Here is a 25,368-nt window from a genome sequence, read left to right as displayed (position 1 = left end):
ACGGAGACATACCAATCGGAGTTTTAAAAGCAGTACGATAAGCCCCAAGTGCATCAGTTAAACGCAAAGACCAGTATTTGCGATTTGGGTTAACCGTTTTTTCCAGAATATTCTTAATTGATCGATTTGATACTTCAACTTGTCCACTTGTCTGTGGATGATAAGGGGTGGCGACTTTATGGGTGATCCCATATTTTCGCATTAAAGCCTCAAAAGGCTGTTGGGAACCCGCCCATGCCGCTGATGTTTCAAAAATTTTTCAGATGGCAGCGGAATCGGCATGCACGAGTTCGACGTTCATCTCATGAACGTTGTTTCGAGACCTTTCGTAATTAGGTAAGAATTAAAACTTTTAGAACTAATAGGAAGATCAAATCTTCACCTTGCGCGGGTAGATGATCACCGCGAATCTGAATTCGTGGTTTTGGAAGAGGGTTCGTTTGAAGCCGTTCAAACGTCCGGCCTCTACGGGTATCCACACGAAGTAGAGAACCGATCAAAGCTTTCTTGTCTTCCCGGGGTGCTAGCTCCCTTGCAAAGACTCCTTTGATGGCTGATCTCTTCTCTTTCTTTCAACTCTTGAAAGTGCTTGAGAGGAGGAGGAAGAAGAAGGGACTCAAGGAAGAAGAACACAGCTTCTGCAGCCTTCTTTCTTTTCCCTGCGTTGGAAGAAGGATTGGAGGAAGAGGATGACGCCAACGCTTGGACTTTGCTCTCCCTTTGCTTGCGGCTGAACCAAGAGAGGAGGGGGCTGGTGGCGGCAGCAAGAGGAGGAAGAGAGCTCTTGGCTAGGGCGCCGGCCTCATGCCTCCTTATAAAGCCATCTAGGGCTCCTACAATCTAGGAGCCCTAGACATATTGCCTAAGAGGGAAGGGGGGCGCCGGCCCTTCTCTTCATGCCGCACACAAGGAGAGGAGGAGGGGCGTGAACCCTCCTTCTTGTGATGCCCTAATCCTCTTCCAAAGAGGATTGGGTGCCTCTCTTATGGTTTAATCCCAATCCAATTAGGATTAGCCAAATTGGGTTCAATCTATGCTAGTCCTAATCCAATTAGGATTTGGATGAATCATGACTCAATTGAACTCTTCAATCCTAATCCAATTAGGAGTCATGTTGATTCATTAGATTATTAATTAATTTAGACTTGAGGAATCCTAATCTAATTAGGATTTGTTTAATTTTAGTCCTAATCCAATTAGGACTCTATTTGAATCCAAAGTCCTAATCCAATTAGGATTTCTAGGAATCCTACTCCAAGTAGGAATCCAATTTTGATTCAAAACTCCTAATCTCATTAGGATTGAGGAATCCTATTCCAAATAGGAATCCCAGTCCTACTCCAACTAGGATTCCCAGTCCTAATCCAATTAGGACTCTAGGAATCCTACCCGAAGTAGGACTCTTGTTTCAAGTCCAATTAATTAATTCCTTTTTCCTTCTTCAACTTCTTATCAATCAAATTGATTTCTTGTGATTCCTAATCACGATTTCAACCATCGGATCGGTCAATACTTCTAGTGTGTGTGACCCCATAGGTTCTATTCTGACTGGTAGTGAGATATATTGTGATATCAATCACTATATCATTGAAAACTCCTTTCAATGGGTTGGAACGATTCCAACTCAACTCATTAGGGTTTATCGATCATCAAGATAATCCCTATGAGTCCCACCATCCACCAGTGACACCTAGCAGCATGTAGTGGCTACCCAGCAGAATGGAATGATGAACCTCTAGGTGCAGTTAACATGTGATACAGTCCTACTATCGTGGATCCCTACAGGACGGAGGTCATGGACAACTCGTCAAACCCCATCGTCTGTCATATGTCAAGATTTATTCGACTCGAGTTCGATAGTGAGAACTCTTTCTCCACTGTGCATACTGCCCCGGCCGAGGTCTTACGAACTCAGTCTTATAAATCACATAGGATCTCTCCTTATCTATCAAGGTCGATAGATTCCATATAGGTGCATACCCTACTCCTACAGTGAACTTACTGCAGCCAATCTACACTGCATGGACCCATATGGCTAGAGACCATGTATGTGTGCAGTCAAACTACAATAACCCCACTGTGAGCAGCCGAAGCACCGCAGGTCAAAGGACCAGTCACACTACTGCAACATCAAGCAAGTCACTGACGAGTGGATAGACATCCAAGTGACTTCTTATATTGGTCACGCTCAGTACCCTTGTTCTCTAACAAGCACCTGCACTATCACTTCAGTGTCCCTACACTGTGGACTCAAGTCTCGTCCATCCAGAAGGAGAGTGATCTGTGCACTGATCGGATCGATCACCGTCCTCGTGATGATCCTTTGATCAGGAGCATTTAGAAATTAATCACCAATGATACATGGCTCAAATTCTCAACTCTTGAGAATATGTATCATCATCTTATTAATTTCTTGGACGATTCATAGACACATAAACAATATGAATGAAAAGATGCCTTTTATTTATTCAATAATAAATAGTCAAGTACAAAATTATGTCCCTAGAATCAACAATGTGTCAGCCAAATTGGCTTCTAGGGCATACATCTAACAATCTCCCACTTGCACTAAAGCCAATTGGTCATATATCTTAGGCCCATCTTCTCAAGGTGGGCTTCAGTCTTTTGCTGACTCAGCTGCTTAGTGAAAGGGTCTGCCACGTTATCCGCGGAGTCTACTCTCTGCACCTCTACATATTTCTTCTCCACATAGTCGCGTATGAGGTGAAAGCGCCGCTCTATATGCTTAGACTTCTGATGAGACCTTGGCTCCTTAGCAAGGGCTATGGCGCCATTGTTATCGCAGTAGAGTGTTATGGCATCTGATGTCATCACATCCAGCTCTGCAATGAATTTCTTGAACCAGAAGCCTTCCTTAGCAGCTTCAGAGGCGGCGATGTATTCGGCTTCCATAGTAGAATCAGCAATGATCGGTTGTTTAGAACTCTTCCAATTCACCGTACCACCATTGCACAAGAACACGTATCCAGATGTTGACTTCCTGTCATCGACATCAGTCATGAAGTCTGAATCTGTGTACCCTTCTACCTTTAACTCTGATGATCCTCCAAAAACCAAGAATAAATCTTTAGTTCTTCTCAAGTACTTAAGAATATTCTTCACAGCTGTCCAGTGTTCTTCACCTGGATTCGACTGATATCTGCTTGTGACACTCACAGCAAGAGCTATATCAGGTCGTGTACATAGCATGGCATACATGAGGCTTCCTATTGCTGATGCATAAGGAATCTTGCTCATGCGTTGAATCTCCTCAGATGTGTTGGGGCACATCTTCTTGGAGAGATGAATTCCATGCCTTAGGGGTAAGAGACCCCTCTTGGAGTTTTCCATGCTGAACCTCTTCAGCACCTCCTCTATGTACATCTTCTGTGAAAGGCCAAGCATCCTTTTAGATCTATCTCTATAGACCTTTATTCCCAAAATATAGGATGCTTCCCCAAGGTCTTTCATGGAGAATTCTTTTGACAACCAGACCTTGACCGAGGTTAACATGGGAATATCATTCCCAATCAGGAGAATGTCATCTACGTACAGTACGAGAAAAGCGACAGCACTCCCACTAACCTTTTTATAAACACATGGTTCCTCCTCGTTTTTGATGAAATCAAACGTTTTGATTGTATCATCGAAACGAGTGTTCCAACTCCGAGAGGCTTGCTTTAGTCCATAGATGGACCTTTGCAGCTTGCAGACCTTGTGATCTCCATCACTGGAAGTGAAACCCAAAGGCTGTTCCATATAGATATCTTCATCAAGATATCCATTCAGGAAAGCAGTTTTCACATCCATCTGCCAGATTTCATAGTCATGAAATGCTGCAATGGCAAGCAATGTCCGGATGGATTTTAGCATGGCTACAGGTGAAAAGGTCTCCTGATAGTCAATACCTTCGCGCTGACTATACCCTTTCGCCACAAGCCTTGCCTTATAGGTCTCTACCTCTCCATCCGAACCTATTTTCCTTTTGTAGATCCATTTGCATCCAATAGGTACAATACCTTCTGGTGGATCTACTAAGGTCCAGACTTGGTTGGAATGCATGGAGTCTATCTCTGACTTCATAGCTTTCAGCCATTTCTCGGAATCGATATCAGATATCGCCTCGTTGTAGGTTTTGGGATCCTGTATGTGATCCCTATCTCCCACTAGGAACATTTCCTCGGTATCCTCTTCTAGTATACCTAAGTATCTATCGGGAGGATGGGAGACCCTACTAGATCTACGAGGTGGTTGAGGGACATCGTGTACTGGCTCCTTATGAATAGGTTCTATAGGATCCATGACTCGTTGCTTTTCAGAGACTTTCTCTTCAAGCTCAATTTTCCTCCCACTGCCTCTATCAAGGATAAACTGATTTTCCAAGAAGATGGCATGACGGCTCACAAACACATTGTGATCCTCTGAGACGTAAAAATTGTATCCTAATGACTCTTTAGGATATCCTATAAAACGAGCACTTATGGTCCTAGCCTCTAACTTGTCCGCCTGTAGTCGCTTGACGTGGGCCGGACACCCCCAAATCTTGAGATGACCCAGACTTGGTTTCTTACCATGCCATATCTCATACGGTGTGGTAGGAACGGATTTAGAGGGAACTCTATTCAATAAATAAATCGCTGTGAGTAAGGCATCTCCCCAAAGGAACATAGGTAAATCAGTGAAGCTCATCATGGACCTGATCATATCCAATAGGGTCCGATTTCTCCTCTCTGACACCCCGTTGAGTTGAGGTGTACCCGGAGGTGTCCATTGTGAGACTATGCCGTTTTCTTTGAGATAGTCCCGGAATTCCCCACTAAGGTATTCTCCTCCCCGATCTGATCGAAGAGCCTTAAGAGGTTTTCCAGTTTGTTTTTCTACTTCATTCTTGAACTCTTTGAACTTTTCAAAGGATTCAGACTTGTGTCTCATAAGATACACATACCCATACCGTGAATAATCATCGGTAAAGGTAATGAAGTAAGAATAACGTCCCCTGGCTAGCACATCGAATGGGCCACATACATCTGTATGTACTAGGGTAAGTATTTCAGTGGTCCTCTCCCCATGTCCTACAAAGGGTAGTCTAGCCATCTTTCCTTGAAGACAGGACTCGCAAACTGGATATGACTCGGAAGTCAATGAACCTAAAAGCCCATCTTTATCCATTTTGTTCATTCTATCTTCTCCAATATGGCCAAGTCTGAGGTGCCACAAATATTTTTGGTTTATCTCATCTCTGGATCTTTTGGATCCTTTAGCACTCACATCTTGCTCGGTAACATTCACAGATACATCCATATGTAAATGGTAGAGACTGTCAATCATAAAACCACGTGCGACTATTTTATTTCTTAAATAAATAGAACAGCAGTCTTTGTCAAATGTAAAAATATGACCTTCCTGTGCTAGACATGAAACAGAAATCAAATTTCTGCTAGCAACAGGTACATAATAACAGTCTCTAAGTATTAAACTAAATCCAGACGGTAGTCGCAGATGGTAGGTGCCCACAGCCACAGCAGCAACTTTTGCCCCGTTGCCAACCCGAAGGGTTACCGCACCTTCCGCCAGCCTTCTACTTTCCTTTAGACCCTGCATGGTAGTGCACAAATGAGCACTAGAACCAGAATCTATAACCCAACTAGAAGTAAAAGAAACCGTTAGATTAGTTTCAATAATGAGCAAGTCTATACCTTCTGAAGGTGTGTCACCTTTCTTGTTCTTTAGGCTCTCGAGGTATGAAGGACAGTTTCTCTTCCAGTGGCCTTCGACATTGCAGTGGAAACATTTTCCTTTGTCGTTAGCCTTTTTCTTTTGAACTTCCTTCTTTGGCTTCTTGTCTTTCTTCTGCTTCTTTGCAGGCTTCTTTTTCTTCCAAGTAGACTTTCTCTTGGAACCAGAAGTCAACTCAGCAGCGAGGACATTGCCCCTTGAACCTTTCAAGGCTCCCTCAGCAGTTACCAACATGTTGATTAGTTCAGTCTTGGTGCATTCAATCTTATTCATGTGGTAGTTTACTATAAACTGACCAAATGAATCAGGAAGTGACTGTAGGATCAAATCCACTTGCAATTCCTTGTGCATGTCCATACCGAGCTTCTCAAGCTCCTCTAGGTCCTTGATCATGGTCAGACCGTGATCATGGACAGACTGCCCTTCGCGCATCTTCGCTTTGAAAAGCCTCTTGGACACTTCAAAACGAGCTGTGCGACTCTGCTCACCATACAACTCTTGTAGGTGTGCCAGTATGTCCCTAGCAGTCTTTATATTTTCATGCTGGCATTGGAGTTCATTAGACATAGATGCCATCATATAGCATTTTACTCTAATGTCATCGTCCAACCACTTTTTATGCATCTCACGCTGAACATCAGTGGGACGTGCTGGTAATGTGGGGATATCTGAATCGAGTATATAGCCTATCTTCTCACAGTCCAAAACTATTTTGAGATTTCTAAGCCAGTCCTTGTAATTGGTTCCGGTCAGTCGGTTGGTCTCAAGAATACGGGTCAAAGGGTTTGAAGCCGACATTGTATCTGCAGAGAGTAAAGATTCTAGTTAGACTTTTGTACTTGATCCTAATCTGTCCTAAGGTCTTTTAGAACAAATGTGACTCCCACTATTTTCTCGAATTCCTCACACTCCCCTGGTAGGAAAACGGAAATCCCACACGACTAGGGTTTCTAGTGGGTACTGCGGTCCCACCAATTCACATGCCACCTCACCTAACAGTTATTGGTGACACATAGATGGATGAGTGTACAACTCTTGTACAATGCTTCTCAAGCATGTTGCAGTGCAACTTGGTCTCTAAGCCATGAAGACCTCACCTAACAGTTATTGGTCCCATTTCTTAGTTAAGTCAGACCCACCGTATAACCGTAGGAATAAAGTCGTCATTGGGTCCTCACCTAACAGTTATTGGTGCCCAACCCCACCTTTACCCTACAACATCTCATGTCTATAGAGAGGTCCAGCCCCCCAATGCAACTTGACCACTGTATCCAGCCGAGACAAGTCAACATCAGAAAGGCCTTAGCAGCTCTACTACAGTGGAAGACCTATTGACTTAATATTGGTTAATCAGGTCTTAGTGTTTGCAACTTGAGCCTTTCATAAGAGGTAATCGAACAATTGGCCAGGTAAGCAGGTGGGAGGCTCCCCTTACTCAGAGAGTAAGGTCCTAATTAAGTAACCACCTTTCATGCTTTCCTAGACACCAATTAGATCAATTAATCTAATATGACTTGCTCATGTCGGTTCACTCTCGACTTGATTGAGGAGGTTTTGATTTAGGTCTCAATTGGGTTTGCTACATCACATGTAGACCTATCTACCCGACTCTCATTCACATCACATGCAAACGGCGCATTGCAGGCAGTTATAATCGCGGCAATAATTAAAGCTAAACTTTAACTAGGTGATGATCATGGATTCTAATTAGGTCGTATTACAAGCACATGCACATCAATTGATCAAGTGGTCTTCAACTCTTGAATTGGTTCCAAGCCTCCTTGATTCGATCCTTGATCAACCCTTGATCCCATCGCCATCAACCGCTTGGATCACCTTTCATCTCATGCCTTTGCTTCAACTTGATCGTTGATGTACATCACATCACAGAAATACAACCAGATGTAAAATAAAAATAAAAATAATTTACATCTCCTTTTAGGAGGCACGCAGGCCTCTCAAAACATCAAATAAGATGCATGCAAGCATCTGAAAAATTACATGACATCGCAGATCACATCGCAGGTCATTACATTTGATACCAAAAGGGGTTGAATCCTATGATCATCACCGTATGCTACAATTATAATTTTCAGATCTGAAACTTAACTGATTATATCATGACATAGGTCGCTGATCATGCTAATCATGATTCTAAACTTTGTAATCCCATTAACAATGCAATTAGAATCATCTTTTTATCACATAAAAATCAGCATGTAAAAATCAGCACCCCTGAAAAATCTGCATGCAGAATTTTTCAGCATGCATGATCATTTAATTTTCAGATCTAATATGCCTTTAGATATTTAATTCTTACCTTAATCTACGAAGCCTAGGCTCTGATACCACTGTTGGGAACCCGCCCATGTCGCTGATGTTTCAAAAATTTTTCAGATGGCAGCGGAATCGGCATGCACGAGTTCGACGTTCATCTCATGAACGTTGTTTCGAGACCTTTCGTAATTAAGTAAGAATTAAAACTTTTAGAACTAATAGGAAGATCAAATCTTCACCTTGCGCGGGTAGATGATCACCGCGAATCTGAATTCGTGGTTTTGGAAGAGGGTTCGTTTGAAGCCGTTCAAACGTCCGGCCTCTACGGGTATCCACACGAAGTAGAGAACCGATCAAAGCTTTCTTGTCTTCCCGGGGTGCTAGCTCCCTTGCAAAGACTCCTTTGATGGCTGATCTCTTCTCTTTCTTTCAACTCTTGAAAGTGCTTGAGAGGAGGAAGAAGAAGAAGGGACTCAAGGAAGAAGAACACAGCTTCTGCAGCCTTCTTTCTTTTCCCTGCGTTGGAAGAAGGATTGGAGGAAGAGGATGACGCCAACGCTTGGACTTTGCTCTCCCTTTGCTTGCGGCTGAACCAAGAGAGGAGGGGGCTGGTGGCGGCAGCAAGAGGAGGAAGAGAGCTCTTGGCTAGGGCGCCGGCCTCATGCCTCCTTATAAAGCCATCTAGGGCTCCTACAATCTAGGAGCCCTAGACATATTGCCTAAGAGGGAAGGGGGGCGCCGGCCCTTCTCTTCATGCCGCACACAAGGAGAGGAGGAGGGGCGTGAACCCTCCTTCTTGTGATGCCCTAATCCTCTTCCAAAGAGGATTGGGTGCCTCTCTTATGGTTTAATCCCAATCCAATTAGGATTAGCCAAATTGGGTTCAATCTATGCTAGTCCTAATCCAATTAGGATTTGGATGAATCATGACTCAATTGAACTCTTCAATCCTAATCCAATTAGGAGTCATGTTGATTCATTAGATTATTAATTAATTTAGACTTGAGGAATCCTAATCTAATTAGGATTTGTTTAATTTTAGTCCTAATCCAATTAGGACTCTATTTGAATCCAAAGTCCTAATCCAATTAGGATTTCTAGGAATCCTACTCCAAGTAGGAATCCAATTTTGATTCAAAACTCCTAATCTCATTAGGATTGAGGAATCCTATTCCAAATAGGAATCCCAGTCCTACTCCAACTAGGATTCCCAGTCCTAATCCAATTAGGACTCTAGGAATCCTACCCGAAGTAGGACTCTTGTTTCAAGTCCAATTAATTAATTCCTTTTTCCTTCTTCAACTTCTTATCAATCAAATTGATTTCTTGTGATTCCTAATCACGATTTCAACCATCGGATCGGTCAATACTTCTAGTGTGTGTGACCCCATAGGTTCTATTCTGACTGATAGTGAGATATATTGTGATCTCTATCACTATATCATTGAAAACTCCTTTCAATGGGTTGGAACGATTCCAACTCAACTCATTAGGGTTTATCGATCATCAAGATAATCCCTATGAGTCCCACCATCCACCAGTGACACCTAGCAGCATGTAGTGGCTACCCAGCAGAATGGAATGATGAACCTCTAGGTGCAGTTAACATGTGATACAGTCCTACTATCGTGGATCCCTACAGGACGGAGGTCATGGACAACTCGTCAAACCCCATCGTCTGTCATATGTCAAGATTTATTCGACTCGAGTTCGATAGTGAGAAACTCTTTCTCCACTGTGCATACTGCCCCGGCCGAGGTCTTACGAACTCAGTCTTATAAATCACATAGGATCTCTCCTTATCTATCAAGGTCGATAGATTCCATATAGGTGCATACCCTACTCCTACAGTGAACTTACTGCAGCCAATCTACACTGCATGGACCCATATGGCTAGGGACCATGTATGTGTGCAGTCAAACTACAATAACCCCACTGTGAGCAGCCGAAGCACCGCAGGTCAAAGGACCAGTCACACTACTGCAACATCAAGCAAGTCACTGACGAGTGGATAGACATCCAAGTGACTTCTTGTATTGGTCACGCTCAGTACCCTTGTTCTCTAACAAGCACCTGCACTATCACTTCAGTGTCTCTACACTGTGGACTCAAGTCTCGTCCATCCAGAAGGAGAGTGATCTGTGCACTGATCGGATCGATCACCGTCCTCGTGATGATCCTTTGATCAGGAGCATTTAGAAATTAATCACCAATGATACATGGCTCAAATTCTCAACTCTTGAGAATATGTATCATCATCTTATTAATTTCTTGGACGATTCATAGACACATAAACAATATGAATGAAAAGATGCCTTTTATTTATTCAATAATAAATAGTCAAGTACAAAATTATGTCCCTAGAATCAACAATGTGTCAGCCAAATTGGCTTCTAGGGCATACATCTAACAAAGGCTTATTACAGAAGTGTGAACCCCCATCACTGATGATGGCTCGAGGTGTTCCAAATCTGGAAAGAATGTTTTTCTTTAAAAATTTTAGAACAGTTTTGTGGTCATTATGTTTGCAAGGAATTGCCTCAATCCATTTGGAGACATAATCTACAGCTACTAAGATGTACAAATTTCCGAATGAAGGAGGAAATGGGCCCATAAAATCTATTCCCCAACAATCAAATATTTCGATAATTAAAATTGGGTTGAGAGGCATCATATTCCTACGAGTTATCCCACCTAACTTTTGACAACGCTCGCAAGCTTGCAAAAGTTATGGGAATCTTTAAACAAGGTGGGCCAATAGAAACCGCACTGTAAAATTTTTGCAGCTGTTTTCTTAGCAGAGAAATGACCACCGCAAGCTTCAGAATGACAAAAGGAAATGACACTAATAAATTCGTCATTAGGTACACATCTCCTAATAATTTGGTCTGGGCAGTATTTGAAAAGATAAGGATCATCCCAGAAAAAATTTTTTATTTCAGTCAAAAATTTTCTTTTGTCTTGTTTATTCCAATGACTTGGTAGTTCACCTGTGACTAGAAAATTTGCAATGTCTGCAAACCAGGGTGAAGATGTGATCTCAAACAGTTGCTCATCAGGAAAAGTGTCTTTTATGGGTGAATTGTCTAAGGAATCTGGAAGAGTCAGACGGGACAAGTGATCAGCTACTACATTTTCTACCCCCTTTTTATCTCTTATTTCTAGAAAAAATTCTTGGAGCAGAAGGATCCACCTAAGCAAACGCGCTTTAGCATCCTTTTTTGAAAGAAGGTACTTAAGGGCAGCATGGTCAGTGTAGATAATGATTTTGGATCCAATCAAGTAAGACCTAAATTTGTCTAGTGCAAATACTACGGTGAGTAGTTCTTTTTCCGTAGTGGTGTAATTCATTTGTGCACTATTTAAAGTCTTACTTGCATAGTAGATAACATAAGGTTTCCTTTCTTTTCTTTGCCCTAGAACTACCCCAACTGTATATTCACTAGCATCACACATAATTTCAAAAGGAAGTGACCAGTCAGGTGGTTGCATGATGGGAGCAGAGGTCAGCAAGCTTTTAAGTTTATCAAAAGCTTTTTGACATTCTTCAGACCACACAAATTGGGTTTCCTTTTGAAGGAGATTACATAAGGGTTTAGATATTGAGCTAAAATCTTTAATGAATCTCCTATAAAATCCTGCATGACCCAAAAATGAGCGTATGTCTTTGATAGTTTTTGGGTTGGGTAAATTAGCAATTAAGTCAATTTTAGCCTTGTCTACTTCAATTCCTTCAGATGAAATGACATGCCCGAGAACAATTCCCCTAGTTACCATGAAATGGCACTTTTCCCAATTTAAGATTAGATTCTTCTCCTCACACCGAATTAAGACTAGTCTTAAATGGTCCACACAGTTTTCAAAAGAGGAGCCAAAAACCGAAAAATCATCCATGAAAACTTCCAAAAAGCGCTCAACCATGTCGGAGAAAATACTGAGCATGCATCTTTGGAAGGTTGCAGGAGCATTACATAATCCAAAAGGCATTCTCTTGTAAGCAAATGTACCAAAAGGACATGTAAAAGTGGTCTTTTCCTGATCTTCAGGATCAATTGCAATTTGGTTGTAACCTGAATAGCCATCTAGGAAGCAATAATATTTATGACCTGCTAACCTTTCTAAAATTTGATCAATAAAAGGTAGAGGAAAATGATCCTTCCTAGTGACAGAATTAAGTTTCCTATAGTCAATGCATACACGCCAACTAGTGGGGACCCTAGTTAGAACTAATTCATTGTTGGCATTTTTGACTACAGTAACACCAGATTTTTTCGGGACCACTTGGGTTGGACTTACCCATTTACTATCTGAAATTGGGTAGATCATACCCGCATCCAGAAGTTTCAGAACTTCTGCTCTAACCACATCCTTCATGTTTGGGTTTAATCGACGTTGAGGTTGACGAGAAGGTTTGGCATCAGCTTCTAAGTGGATTCTACGAGTGCAAATTGAGGGACTAATTCCCTTGATATCAGCAATTGTCCAGCCTAATGCTCCCTTATGCTTTTTGAGAATTTCTAATAATTTTAGTTATTGACTTTGTTCGAGTTGGGATGATATGATCACAGGAAAAGTTTCTTCTTGACCAAGGTATGCGTACTTGAGCTCAGATGGCAAAGGCTTTAGCTCAAGTTTAGGTGCTTGAACACTAGATGGTAGAGGACTATTGTTGCGTGTGGGCAATTCTTCAAAACGAGATTTTCACCTATCTGTATCCAACAAAGGAGCTGAATCTAATATAGCACTGATTTCTCTAAAGTTTTGGTTGATATCTGTATTTCCAAAATGAGTTAGGCATGTTTCTAAAGGATCAGAAGAAAGAGATGGGACAAGAGCATCTTCTACAATGGAGTTGATCAGATTAACTCCATGAATTTCATCATTTTCGTTGTCATTATCGGGTTGTTTACAAATGTTAATATATTGAAATCTATAGTCATATTCCCGAATGACATTTTCATTATTCCATTTCGACAGTTGATCAAAGCATTAGAAGTAGCTAGAAATGGGCAGCCTAGAATGACAGGTATTGGAGTGGTACAGTTCATGACAGGCTGGGTATCTAATACTATGAAGTCGACTGGAAAATAAAATTTATCAATTTGGACAAGTACATCCTCGACTACTCCTCTTGGTATCTTTATAGATCGATCAGCAAGTTGGAGAGTAACCTTGGTGGGTTTTAGTTCACCAAGTCCTAATTGTTCATAAACTGAATAGGGCAGTAAGTTAACACTAGCACCTAAATCCAGAAGGGCTCGTTGTATCCTGAAGTTTCCTATGATGCAAGATATGGTAGGACAACCAGGATCTTTATATTTAGGTGGGGTGTTGTGTTTGAGAATAGCACTCACCTGTTCAGTTAGAAAAGCTTTCTTTTGTACGTAAAGCTTTCGCTTTATGGTACAAAGATCTTTTAAAAATTTTGCATAAGATGGAATCTGCTTAATGGCATCTAATAGAGGAATGTTAATCTTTACTTGTTTAAAGATTTCCAGAATTTCTTGATCAGGTACTCCTTTTTTAGCTGCAAGCAAGCGCTGAGGAAATGGAGCAACTATCTTGTGATGCAGTATTGGATCATTTTGTTCATTATCATCTTCATCATTCTTTTCAATAGATTTTTTAGGTTTGTCATCTTTTATTTGAATTTCTTTGTTAATTATTTTTCCACTCCGAAGGGTTGTGACAGACTTTACTTGCTCAAATTTAGGTTGGGATGAACTTGCTTCATGGACCTCATGTTGACCCTTTGGGTTAGATTGAGGTTGGGCTGGAAATGTCCCTCTTTCCCTAACATTAAGTTGAGCCTCAATTCTACCTACAGAATTTTTAAGTTCTTGGAGTGATTGCATTGTATTCTGATTTATTTGAGTCTGCCCTTGCATGAAGGTTTGCAAAGTATCTTCAAGGGATTTCCTATGTGGTGGCACATAAGGAGTAGGAACAGAATTTCCTTGAGATTCATTGGCAGTGGGTCCATGTCTCCAACTAAAGTTAGGATGGTTTCGCCAACTAGGATTATATGTTTCTGGAAATGGTCTTTTATAAGTATTGGTGAAATTTGCTTGATCATGCAACACTTCTTGAAAAGCAGGGATTGTAGGACAATCCTTGGTTACATGTGCATTACTCTCACAAATTCCACATATACTTTCAACAATAGTTTGTGCTTTTCCTATATTGGATTTGCTTAATTCCATGGCTTCAACCTTCCTAGTCAGATTAGCAATTTTTACATTGACATCATTATCATCTTTAATAAGATATATTCCTCCTTTTGCATTAGGTGCTATTTTTGATTTTTCATTTTTATCTGTTGTATCCCAAGCTTGTGCATTTTCTGCTAAAAGATCAAAATAATCCCAAGCTTCATTTGGTTCCTTACTCATGAATTCACCATTACACATCATTTCTACAAATTGTCTCATATTGGAGGACAAACCATCATAAAAGAAACTAATGACCCTCCAAATTTCATATCCATGATGTGGGCAAGCAAGGAGAAGGTCCTTAAATCTTTTCCAACACTGAAAAAATGTTTCTCCATCTTTTTGTGCAAAGTTCATGATATTTCTTCTAAGTGTGTTTGTTTTATGTGTTGGGAAGAATTTCTTTAAAAATTCTCTTGTCATTTCTTGCCAGGTAGCTATGGTCCTAGGCCTTAAGGAGTGTAACCATGACTTAGCTTTTTCCTTTAAAGAAAAAGAAAATAACTTAAGCTTAACTACCTCTTCAGTGACATCATTGAAATGAAGTGTTGAACATACTTCATCAAATTCTTTTAGATGCAAATAGGGACTTTCAGAATCAAGTCCGTGAAACTTTGGAAGTAATTGGATTATTCCTGGTTTCATGTCAAAAGCTCCCGCAGCAGTAGGAATAACCATACAGGATGGGGTACTGGTCCTAGTGGGTTGTAGATAATCACGAAGCGTTCTAATAGGTAAGTCATCTTGAAATTCATTATCTCCCTGATTACTACCATTATCTTCCATTTGATTATCTGAACTTTTATCCCTAGATTCAACTCGGAATAATCTTTTCGTTTTATCCCTTTGCCACAACCGCATATACTGACCAATTAACCAGTTGACTTTTTATTATTATATTATTATTATTATTTATTTATTTATTTATTTTGTATATATATATATATTTTTAGAGTTTTGGATGAGTATGAATATTACCTAAAGCTATGAATATTGACACCCTGCTGCTAAAATTATTCACAATCAAATAGTATCAAAGCATAGCACCCTTATTTCTAATGTTTTCCTAAAAATTTCTAGACAGCTCCTAACTGGTTTGAAGAGTACACTTAAGCCTCCAATCCGGTCTAATAACCTAATCGACCAGGTAAGCTCCCAGGTAAGTGGAGGGGTCACGATGCGTGTAGCAAAGGTCCCACTTAAAACCCACTTTCCTCGAACAGAAACTGTCTCCCTTTAATCACTTAGAGGGACAAAGCTTGCCTAGACATCGACCGGGGTCATAGAGCGAAATTGGTGCAACTTTCAGTGGTCTTCGTCCTATTGAGCTCGATTATCCTTAGGGGCCAACGTCTAGTTGATTTTAATTAGGCTTAGGATATTTATGCACTTGGATGATTTTTGGGCTAAGGACGAGTGATGAAATCCCGACCTTATCTTGTTAATGGGTTCAGCCCTTAGATTATTTTATGCAAATGCTTTATACTATATGCAACAATCAAGAAGATTTTTAACATTTTATGTCATGACATTAAATTGCATTTGAATAGTTGATCAAGCAAACTAGCTAAATTTTTTTCTTCTTTTTATTTATTTATTATTTTTATTGTTTTATTATTATAATTAAAAATAAATTTTTTTTTTAATTTTTTTTTAAAACAAGAGTAAAATTCTTATCTAGGAAAAATAGGACTAGTATGAGCAAAACAGAAAAATTAATTTAAATACTCACGGCCGGAGTTCGTTCACTCCGGGAATCCAAAAATGTGATCTTGAACTTCCTCGTTACTGGTCCTGCTTTGTGTCGCCCTTGAATCTGAAAAGATTTAAAATTTCAGCTGTATTAAAAATAAAGAAAAATTGAAGAACTAAAAATAAAAAATTGAAATTTTCAGCCTTGTTCTCGTTCGCACGTTGCAAATCCCCGGCAACGACGCCAAAAACTTGCTACGATTTTAATCTTGCTCTTTTAAAAAAAGAAAATTAAACGTAGGATACCCCAAGTATAGGGTGTAGCAAAGTAATATTCTCGGTGAGACCGAGATCGAATCCACAGGGATTTGACAGTGAACAAAAACTAAAGGCTAAATAATATTCGAATTGACAAAATATAACTAAGGCATCAGGATTCAGCCTAGCACTTCATCATGGTTTTCTTAAAATCATCTATTATCTCAGTTAAATAGATTTAGTTTTATGGGCAGCATTACAGTAATTCTATTTTAAACTACAGGGATTTCTAAGCATCTGTTATACCCGGGAGAAATAACAAATCAAAGAAAATATATAAGTTTGAAATAATTTTTATAAATTTACTGCACCATAAATCAAAAAGAAAAACATTAAAATCCCATTGATGATTAAATGAAATACATGAAGAAATTGCCAGGCTTTTTCCTAGCCTTAGCTAGAGAAGATTTAGCTACTCATATGAAATGGAAACATTTTTATAAAAAGGAATTGTAAAGAATAACTTAAAATAAACATAAATCCCTTTTTCCTTTTTTTTTTCTTTGGTTCAGAAAACAGGATGCTCTGTTTTCTTCTCCCGGTTGCTTCCTCCCTTCCGTGGCCTCTTCTCCTCTCTCGCTCGGCTGGGAAAGAAATGGATGTTGGCTTCCCTGGTTCCGTGGCTTCCCCTCGCTTCCTCCTTTTCCTCCACCGTGTGGTTCTCTCCTTCCTCGTCGGCTGATTTCCCTCCTTTCGTCCGGCTGGAAAGATTGGAAGAGGAGATGCTCCCTTCTCGCCTCCCCCTGGTTGCTTGCTCGGCTGCCTTCTTATAGCATGTTGAAGAGGCCGGATGAAACGCGGCTGAGATGCGGGGTGGAGGGAGTTGCGAATATGGGAAGACTCCTCGTGGATGGAATTAATTTGCTGGGAACGGTTGGAAAACGATCGGATGCATGGAATACGTGGATGGCCGTTGGGGTGTTGAGAAGACTCCTCGGCTGGAAGCTCTATTCCGAAATGGATGATCCGATTGCATGTGCTGGGAGGTCACGGACGGTTGGAAGATGCTGGGAAGCTCCTCGGCGTTAGGAGTTTGAACATTGAAGAAGTTTGAGCTGCAGTCATTGATGTTGGATTTGTGGATAAGCTGAGAAGAAACGGGGGAGACGGAAGGACTCTGATGAATGCTGGGACGTTGCAGACGTTTGGGAAGTTAAGAAGACTCGGCTTGGGACTCTTCTCCTCCGATGGCTGCTGGCCTCCTCCCTTTCCGTCGCACGCTCCACGCTTGGATGAGCTGGGAAGAAATAGGGGAAACGGAAAGATGCTGATGAGATGCCATTTGGAATTGAAGAGCTGGTTTAGCTTAGGTCTCTTGGATTAATTTCACTCAAACACAAATAAAACATTAATTAATTAATTTTATTAATAAAAATTAACTATAATACTAATTAAGATAATATAAAAATTATACTTTTGTACTCTCATCAATTCCGGCATCTAATAACTTCACCACTTCTTTCTTGACTACCTCCTTCATGTTAGGATTGAGTCTTCTTTGCATTTCTCGGGTAGGCTTTGCATCATCTTCGAGATGAATTCGATGCATACAAACAGAGGGGTCAACCCCTTTCAAATCGGCTACAGACCATCCTATGGCATGTTTATTCTCTTCTAGTATCTTAAAAGTTTACCCTCCTGTTCAGTAGATAAGTTGGCTGGGATGATTACAGGGAGGCTATCTTCTGGTCCTAGAAACGCATACTTAAGATTTGTCGGAAGTGGTTTCAACTCAAGTTTAGGTGGAGAATCAATGGAAGGACAAAGTGGTGTGCTAGCAATGGGGGGAAGGGGTTCAGGTCGGATCTTCCAAGGGAACTCATAGGAGATTGATTGTCGAGTAAGATGTTAACTTCTTCTACGGCCTTGTCTATATCAAAGTTGTCAATGTCAAAATGGGCCAAACATGCCTCTAAGGGGTCATTTGCTAAGATATAGGGAAGAGCATTCTCTACAAGATCATCCATTTCGTCAATTAGGCAACACTCGTCTTCCCTCACATGTTGGTCAGCGGCATGAAACACATTTAACTTAATTTTCATGTTCCCAAATGATATATCCATTGCCCCAGTTCTACAGTTGATACATGCATTGGCTGTCGCTAAAAAGGGACGACCAAGAATCACAGGAATTTATTTTTTTAGGTTGGGCACATGTTCCATGTCAAGGACGATAAAATCTACTGAAAAATAGAATTTGTCTACCTTGACAAGAAAATCTTCAATCATCCCCCTTGGCATCTTCACCGATCTATCAGCCAATTGTAAAGATACCGAGGTAGGTTTCAATTCACCCAACCCAAATTTTTCATAGACTGAATAGGGTAGAAGATTCACACTTGCCCCTAGATCTAAAAGTGCTCGATCAATAGAGTTATCTCCTATGACACAGAAAATAGTGGGAGCGCCAGGATCTTTGAATTTTGGAGGGGTGTTGTGTTGGAGAATGGAACTTACCTGCTCAGTTAGGAGGATCTTTTTAGGCACATGTGTCCTAGATTTCCGCTTTTGGGTGCAAAGGTCTTTGAGAAATTTGGCATAGGAGGGAACTTGTTTGATGGCATCAAGGAGTGGGAGGTTGATTTTAACTTGTTTGAAGACCTCCATCATCTCTTCTAATGAAGTTCCCTTCTTGCCAAAGGGAGAGGGTGCATTAAGTGCTTCAGGGAATGGAGCCTTTGGAATGTGGGTTGTGGCAGATGGTGGACTAGCTGAAGAAGGTTTTGGGTTTTCATGTGATACATTCCTCTCCTCTTCTTCATCTTCCTTATTGTTACCCTCCCCAACCTTATTATCTATTATACGTCCATTCCTTAGGGTAGTCAAAGCATTGGCTTGCTCATGATTTAGTCGAGTTTCTTGAGCCACGTATTGTCCCCTAGGATTACTCATTGGTTGACTTGGAAGCTTACCTTCCTCTCGCTTGTTTAATGCATTGGCTAGTTGACCCATTTGGGATTCTAGCTTAGCAATTGATTGCGTGTGAGAGTGCAATAGTTGTGTGTTTGCCTCCAAACCTTGAAGGGCAGTCAATACTTTCTCCTCAAAGGCTGTATTTCTTTGGGTTGGAGGAGGAGGGTGTTGAAATTGAGTTGAGGGACGGTAGAGATGAAAATTTTGGAAGTAGGGTTGGGCATTATTCGAAGCTTGCTGCCTCCAAGAAAAATTTGGATGATTCCGCCATCCCGGATTATATGTATTCGAAAATGGGTCATTACCCGGTCTAGGCTGTGTCTGAGCAGCATTGATGTGTTCTTGCACGAGTTCGGGAAATTGGGGCGCTGAGGGGCACTCATGAATAGGGTGCGATGGGCTAGAACAGATGGCACACACTTGTGCTTGGGACGAGCTAACGATATGTCCTCCTATCATCAATTGATCAATCTTATGGAACAATGCATCTACCTTGCTAGACAGGTCCATGGAATGACTTATTTCACAAATGGTCCCTTTTCTTTGAGAACTCAGGGGTACTTGACGAGAACAGGAAGCATGGTGGAGGGAGTTTTCATTAAGATTTTCAAATAATTGCCATGCTTCATGCTCATTTTGAAGCATGAAAGTCCCCCCGCATGCAGCATCGATCATCTGACGGTTTCATTCAGTCAATCCGTCATAGAAACATTGCACTAGCTACCACTTAGGTATTTGATGATGAGGGCATTTACGGATTAGGTCCCGAAATCTCTCCCAAGTTTCATGAAATTCTTCTCCCTCAGTTTGGGAGAAGCTTGTAATGGCACGTCTAAACTGGTTCGTTCTTCCTATGGGAAAGTATTTTTTAAGGAATTCTTGTTGCATTTGATCCCAAGAATGAATCAATTAGCTTTTAAAGAATTCAGCCATTGTTTGGCTCTATCTTTAAGGGAGAAAGGAAATAATCTAAGTTTCAGAGCATCATCAGTGAAGTTCTGAATCTTGACAGTGGTGCAAATCTCAAGGAATTCATCTAGGTGTTTATATGATTCTTTGTTGGTGAGCCGATAAAAAGATGGGAGCATTTGGATCACATGGGGATGAAGACGATGTCGTAGCTACCTGGATGCGGAAAACGCCTGGCGGGATGCATCGCGGGAGAAGAGGAATGGAAGGCTGGTGGGAGCTGATCACGGCTTGGAGCTGGGAATCGATCGCGGAGGATTTGGGAGCGTTACTTTGAAACGAGGATCTGTGTGTGTTGCTTTGAAACGAGGATCTGGGTGTGCTGGGGAGGATTTGAAATCAACGGCATAAAAGTCTCCCCTGTTTCAGCTAGTAAAGAAAGAATGGCAAGTCCGTTGGATGGCTGCTGATCTGGGAAGAATAGGGGAATTGGCTTTGGATTGGAGGTGGGTCATGATCATTGACTTGTCCTCGAGTCCAACGTCATTTAAATTTAATTCTCGCTAAACTGCTTCAGACTGAACTCAACCAGATAAAATAAACAAGACCATGACTTAATAAGAAGGGTTAATCAAACATTTTTTCCATATAAAAATAATTAATTATAACTTTCAATCTACTCAGGACCAAAACCTATTTAATTATAACCTTAGTTTGATTACAACTCTATCAGGTCACCAAACCGGGTCAAAACAAGATTGCAACCAAGAGGGAGACAAGTTCAGAGTCTGGTTTAAGAAAAGAATTATCTACTTCTTACCATATTTTAAATTTATTTAAATGATTATTCAATTTCATGGTAAAATACGTATTTATCAGTTTAAGAACATTGATAAGTGCTATGGAAAGATAACTAAATTATAAATTATTCAGCACTTATCACTTACTCTCTGAGTAAGGGGAGCCTCCCACCTGCTTACCTGGCCAATTGTTCGATTATCTCTTATGAAGAGCTCAAGTTGCAAACACTAAGATATGATTAACCAATATTAAGTCTATAGGTCTTCCACCGTAGTAGAGCTGCTAAGGTCTTTCTGGTGTTGACTTGTCTCGGCTGGACACAGTGGGCAAGTTGCATCGGGGGGCTGGACCTCTCTATAGATATGAGATGTTGTAGGGGTAAAGGTGGGGTTGGGCACCAATAACTGTTAGGTGAGGACCCAATGACGACTTTATTTTTATGGTTATACGGTGGGTCTGACTTAACTAAGGAATGGGACCAATAACTGTTAGGTGAGGTCTTCATGACTTAGAGACCAAGTAGCACTGCAACATGCTTGAGAAGCATTGTACAACAGTTGTACACTCATCCATTTATGTGTCACCAATAACTGTTAGGTCAGGTGGCATGTAAATCGGTGGAACTGCAGTACCCACTAGAAACCCTAGTCGTGTAGGTTTTCCGTTTTCCTACCAGGAGAGTATGAGGAATTCGAGAAAATAGTGGGAGGTACATTTGTTCTAAAAGACCCTAGAACAAATTAGGATCAAGTACAAAATTCTAACTAGAATCTTTACTCTCTGAGGATTATAAAGTCAGCTTCTAGATTTTTAACTCATATCCTATAGAACAACCGTTTGACCAAACCCAATTATAAAGACTGGCTCAGCAAATTACAAAATAGTTTTGAATTATGAGAAATTAGGATATGTGCTAGACCATGGAATCCCTGTGTTACCAATCTGTCCAATCACTGATTAGCGTAAGACGCATGTTAAGTGGACGAACAATGACAATAAAGTTAGGTGCTGCACAATGGCATGTATGTCCAATGAATTACAATGCCAGCATGAGAACATGAGACTGCCAGGGACATATTAAATCACCTGCAAGAGTTGTATGGTGATCAGAGTCGCGCAGCATGTTTTGAAGTGTCCAAGAGGCTCTTCAAGGCAAAGATACGTGAGGGGCAGTCTGTCCACGATCACTGTTTGACTATGATCAAAGATCTAGAGGAGCTTGAGAAGCTCGGTATGACCATGTATAAGGAATTGCAAATAGATCTGATCCTACAATCCCTTCTAGATTCATATGAACAGTTTATAGTAGACTACCATATGAACAAGATTGTATGCACCAAAACAAAATTGTTAAATAAATTGGTAACTACCTTAGGGACCTTGAAGAGTTCAAGGGGCATCATTCTCGCTGTCGAGTTGGTTTCTACTTCCAAGAGAGAGTCTATCTGGAAGAAAAAGAAGCCTGCAAAGAAGCAGAAAAAGAACAAGAAGCCAAGTAAGGAAGTTCCAAGAAAAAGGCCAATTGCAAGGAAAAGTGTTTCCATTGCATAATGGACGGCCATTGGAAGAGGAACTGTCCTACATACATGGAAAGCATAAAGAACATGAAGGGTGACAGATCTTCAGAAGGTATGTCAGAAATGCTCAGGATACTTAGGGACTGTTACCTATTGCTAGCAGAAATTTAATTTCTGTATCTTGTTTAGCACAAAAAGATTTTTATAAGACTACTGTTCCATTTATTTGAGAAATAAATTGGTTCAACGTGGTTTTATGATTGACAATCTCTATCACATACATATGGATGTATCTATGAATGTATCTGAGAAAACAATGAATACCATAGGATCTAATAGATCCAGAAATGAGATAAATTTAAAGTATTTGTGGCACCTCAGGCTTGGCCATATAGGAGAAGACAGAATAAACAAATTGGAGAAACATGAGCTTTTGGGCTCATTGACTTTCGAGTCATATTCGATTTGTAAATTCTGCCTTCGAGGAAAGATGGCTAAATTATCCTTTGTAGGACACAGGGAGGTCCACTGAAATACTTACCCTAGTACACACTGATGTGTGTGGCCTATTCGATGTGCAGGCTAGGGGTTGTAATTTTTTACTTCATTTACCGATAATTACTCACGGTATGGATATGTGTATGATACACAAATCTGAAATTTTTGAAAGGTTCAAAGAGTTGAGATATGAAGCAGAAAAATAAACAGAAAAACTCATTAAGGTTCTTCGATTAGATCGAGGAAGTGAATATCTTAGTGGAGAGTTCTGTAATTATCTCAAGGAGAATGGTGTAGTTTCATAATGGACTCCTTCTGGTACACCTCAGCTCAACGAAGTGTCAGAAAGGAGGAATCAGACTTTATTGGATATGGTCCGGTCCATGATGAGCTTCACTGATTTATCCTTGTTTCTTTAGATAAATACTCTATTTTCAGCTATTTACTTATTGAATAGAATTTCCTCTAAAGTCCGTTCCTACCACCATATGAGATATGACATGGTAAGAAGCCGAGTCTTGGTAATCTCAAGATTTAGGGATGTCCAGCTCAACTCAAGCGACAACAGGCGGACAAGTTAGAGGATAGGACAATTAATGCTCGTTTTATAGGATATCCTAAAGAGTCATTAGGATACAACTTTTTGTCCCAAAGGATCACAAAGTGTTTATGAGCCTAGATGCTATCTTCATGGAAAATAGTTTATCCTTGACAGAGACAGTGGGAGGAAAATTGAGCTTGAAGAGAAAGTCTCTAAAGAGCAACGAGCCATTGTGCCTATATAACCTATTAAGCCAGTACACGTAGTACCTTCTCCACCTCGTAGAGGAAGTGTTCCTCATGGGAGATGGGGATCAAGGTAAGGATCCCAATACCTACAACGAGGCGATGTTAGACATCGATTTCGAGAGATGGCTAGAAGCGATGAAGTCAGAGAAGGACTCCATGCATTCCAACCAAGTCTGGCCCTTGGTAGATCCACCAGAAGGTATAGTACCTATTGGGTGTAAATGGATCTACAAGAGAAGAATTAAGTTTGGATGGCTAGATAGAGACCTATAAGGCAAGGCTAATGGTGAAAGATTATAGTCAGTGCGAAGGCTTTCATCTGAACGGTTTGATTGAGATTCTGAAATTTTTAAGACCATTAGATTAATACGAAATCTTGTTGCTTCCTGTTTTTAATTTTCTGCATTTAATCTTTTTTAGAATCAGAATTTTAGTGTTATCATATCTCATTAACCCTTGTTGCTAATTAAAAATTTAAGAAAAAAAACTTTAAGAAAAGATCAAGGGTGATTATTCAAAAATTTAAAAAAAAATAAAGAGGAAAAACCTAAAATTTCAAATTTCAAATTTCAGAATTCAAATTTCAAACTTCAACTCATAAAATTTAAAAATAATAATAATAATAAATAAATAATTTGCTTGATCACCTATTCAATGAAATTTAATGCCATGTCATAAAACATTAAAAAAAAAAATCTCTTGATTGTTGCATATAGTATAAGGCATCAGCATAAAATATTCTAAGGGCTGAACCCATTTAAAAAGATAAGGTCGGAATTTCATCACTCGTCCTTAGCCCAAAAATCACCCCATTGCATAAGTATCCTAAGCTTAATTAAAATCAACTAGACGTTGGCCCCTAAGGACATTCGAGCTGGACGAAGACCACCGAAAGTTGCACCAATTTCGCTCTGTGGCTTAGTTGATGTCTAGGCAAGCTTTGTCCATATAAGGGAGACAGTTCATCTGTTCAAGGCAAGTGGGTTTTAAGTGGGACCTTTGCGAATGCATCGTGACCCCTCCACTTACCTGGGAGCTTACCTGGTCAACTCGGTTCATTAGACCGGATTGGAGGCTTAGGTGCCCTCTTCAAACCAGTTAGGAGATGTCTAGAAATTTAAGAAAAATATTAGAAATTGAGGTGTAATGTTTAGTTGCATGTTTGATTGTGAATAGATTTTTGTTTTAGGGTGTAGTTTTAGGATATCTTTAGTTGGTACTTATATTTATATTTTTTTAAAAAAAACATAAAAAAAAATAATTAAATTTTGTATGCTAGGTTGGAATAGGAACGACACCGGTCGATTAAGTCGTACAACTTTAGATCATCCTTTAGGACACATCCTTGAAATTCCTTCGCAGTATCTCACACCTTTTGAGATGGCAAATTTTTCTGATGATGTAGGAAGTCACCATGGTGATGAAGGTAGACCCCCAGTTATGACACTTCGATAATACTTACACCCCACTAGGACTAGTCAACCTTCATGCATGATTATTCCTGAAAATGTAGGACACTTTGAAATCAAACGAGGAGTAATTCAATTGCTGCCAAAGTATCATGGAATGGAATCCGAGAACCCTTATCTTCACCTTAAGGATTTTGAGGAAATTAGCATCACATTTAGAGTGCCAAATGTATATGAAGATGTCCTTAAATTGACCTTGTTTTTTTTTTCCTTAAAGGATAAAGCCAAAACATGGCTG

At 40.3% G+C, this 25,368-nt stretch overlaps 2 non-coding genes across 2 annotated transcripts; both read left to right on the top strand.

Annotated features, from left to right (window-relative positions):
- Positions 1 to 14,493: 14,493 nt before the first annotated feature.
- LOC113461408 lies at positions 14,494 to 14,600 on the top strand. Its single transcript, XR_003383667.2, has one exon. It is a non-coding gene; the product is annotated as a small nucleolar RNA R71 (small nucleolar RNA).
- A 5,280-nt stretch (positions 14,601 to 19,880) lies between these two features.
- LOC113461650 lies at positions 19,881 to 19,986 on the top strand. The gene has a single exon (XR_003383947.1). It is a non-coding gene; the product is annotated as a small nucleolar RNA R71 (small nucleolar RNA).
- Positions 19,987 to 25,368: the final 5,382 nt, after the last annotated feature.

Source organism: Phoenix dactylifera, unplaced genomic scaffold (assembly GCF_009389715.1).
Source record: "Phoenix dactylifera cultivar Barhee BC4 unplaced genomic scaffold, palm_55x_up_171113_PBpolish2nd_filt_p 001513F, whole genome shotgun sequence".
Classification (NCBI taxonomy): domain Eukaryota; kingdom Viridiplantae; phylum Streptophyta; class Magnoliopsida; order Arecales; family Arecaceae; genus Phoenix; species Phoenix dactylifera.
Note: the sequence above shows the minus strand (reverse complement) of the source record. Positions and strands in the feature narration are given on the sequence as shown.